This window comes from Etheostoma cragini, chromosome 1 (assembly GCF_013103735.1).
Source record: "Etheostoma cragini isolate CJK2018 chromosome 1, CSU_Ecrag_1.0, whole genome shotgun sequence".
Classification (NCBI taxonomy): Eukaryota; Metazoa; Chordata; class Actinopteri; order Perciformes; family Percidae; genus Etheostoma; species Etheostoma cragini.
In genome coordinates this window covers 7,127,389-7,129,875 of record NC_048407.1, presented here as the reverse complement: position 1 = coordinate 7,129,875, position 2,487 = coordinate 7,127,389, and the positions used below count along the sequence as shown (strand labels likewise).

Here is a 2,487-nt window from a genome sequence, read left to right as displayed (position 1 = left end):
GCGGATCACGTGCTGGGCCACTCGGCGGTTGCTTCCGGGCCGCATGTGGCCCGCGGGCCGCCAATTGAATAGCCCTGATGTACAGTATGTGATCTGAGATGGATTATATCTGGATTTGTTCATTAGCTAGGCCTATGTGTGAAATCTGTAAAGCTGAACAGACTCACAGTAGTAAACACATTTTCTAATAATCAACTTTTCCTCGAACTGATAAAAGCAATAGACCTTTTGCAACAATGTAATTTTGCACAATGTTAAAAATCTAATTCAGCATTTACCAAAAAACTAAATTAAGTAAGCAACTGTTATTCTCAGAGGTTCTGTGATTGTGTGAGGTTCTTAGCACAGATCCTCTCTTTTATAAAGCTTACTGCAGCCAATCATTCCTAGAGAGCTCATCTGGTCTCAGGTTGAACAAGTATTATGAACCAGTTAAAAGAAAGGCAGGTTTGTGCTGCCAAAGCTAGAGAGGCAAACAAGAGATCCAATTGTGTGAAAATAACTTTAAAAAACAACATAGGCCTACTGACAAAAATGGGATCAACGGCTACCCACGTCAACAGATTTGCTACAAATTCATAAACATTTTACTTGCCTTTGCGTGTCGCACCTCAATATAAACTGTACTGAACTGAACTAAATATCTGAGCATGACACTACGATAACATTGTACAGCGGGAAAAGTGTGTTTAAAAGAAATAACGATGAGCCGTGTCGCGCTGGGTTCAAACCTTCTTCAGCAAAAATAACAGCATAGATGCCCACTGCACCGTCCAATCGGCCATCACACCATTCACATTTCTGGAAAAAAAACCTTTAATTTCTCTCAGTAGAACAAAAATCACAATTTAACAGAGCAAACCAAAACCACTTACCTTGATTTAGGCTTAAAATCCTAATTTAATCGTGCACTATAACCTCCTGCTACACCTCTGTGTGTGCAAGGACTCTTCATAAATTATACCTCTGTTAAATTGTGATTCTTGTTCTACTGAGAGAAAAGAACGTTTTTTTCACCAGTAACGTAAATAATGCGATGGTGTAGTGGATGGTACAGTCGACTGGCATGCTGATGTTTTTGCTGAAGAGGGGTCGAAAAGGGGTCGTGTTTAAAACACAATTTTCCCGCTGTACAATGTTATTGTATTGTCGTGCTCAGATATTCTGTTCAATTCAGTATAGTTTATATTGAGGTGCGAAATGCAAAGACCAGTAAAATGTTTATGAATTTGTAACGAATCTGTCGACTTGGGTAACCGTTGAGGTTTACACGGCATCTGTACAGGATCGGAAACCAGTAGGTGGAAACACCAGAAGGCACATAGCTAGTCAAAACGACTATTATCGACGTCAAACCTAGCAGAAATGTATCCTGCTCCTTGTAACAATTTTTCACCTGCATTTTGACAGTAAAAGTAGCGGTTCAGGCTGCAAAGCAGGTGCATACACAGAAAGCTTTTAGCCTTATTTCAGTTATATTAGCTTGCCGTCACTTACCCTGAGTTGTTGGGAGCGGAGACTCGTCTGATCAGTTCGTTTGAAGCATGTCTCTCATCGGAGATCCAACAAAAAAGAAAAACACTCAGAGTAATCAAGCATCATCTTGCTGTGGATCTCGCGACAAGCACCTAATCAGGGTTAACATAAATTAACTTGAACCTAGCCAAGCCTATTAAAATGAAAAATCTAAAATAAACAAAACGCACAGCTAACATGCACCAGCAAAGGTAAATACTGATAAAATTGTATTTTGCTGAATGGCTTAGATGGTTTTGATGTTAACCACATATACCCGCCTGAGCTCATATGTCACAGCAAGCTGTCTGCTTTCACTGTCCGACGTTTTCTCCCTCCCTTCTGCGATGCTGTGGTAATGAGCTGTCGGGGAATTGAAACTGCATGCTGTGCTGAAAAATAACGATAGACAGTTAAATAAATGGACCAACAGATCCCGTTGTTCTGGAATGAGACCAGTGAAGTTTATTAGAAGCTCTTTTGCCCGTGATGGCTGAGCGTAACTGCGCAGCTTCCAACTGAGCTTGACGACGTAGATGTGACGTGGACAACCTGTCTGAAAGTTGTAAGTCTTCTGGTTGCTGTGCCAAGAGAAATCTCAATCATTCCCAATCAGCTGAGACGGAAATCATGGTATGTGTAAGGAGATAACATAGGCACAGGCTAATTACCGCTAACTAAAATGCTAGTTAACATTAGTAATCAGAATCAGAATCTGAATCAGAATCAGCTTTATTGACCAGGTATGAAGACACATACGAGGAATTTTTCTTTGGAGCATAGTTGGTCAAAATGTGCTTACACATTAAAAACATAACCAATAAACAAACAATATATACACACTAATATATACATACTCTAAACAGAAACAATGTAGAGAGATGAGTGCAATGAAGAGTCCACATAAAATGTATTTAAATGTGGAACATAGTGCAAAGGGTACTGGGATAAATAATATTAAGTTATTATATT

The 2,487-nt window shown here is 39.6% G+C and overlaps 1 protein-coding gene across 1 annotated transcript in view; it reads right to left on the bottom strand.

The window, feature by feature from the left end:
• The window catches only part of minar1 (membrane integral NOTCH2 associated receptor 1), a 55,911-nt gene extending 54,348 nt beyond the window's left edge, over positions 1-1,563 (bottom strand). Inside the window, exon 1 of the mRNA XM_034874349.1 lies at positions 1,498-1,563. The gene's annotated coding sequence lies outside the window, so the exon portion shown is untranslated. The remainder of the gene's footprint in view (positions 1-1,497) is intronic.
• Between the last annotated feature and the right edge of the window lie 924 nt (positions 1,564-2,487).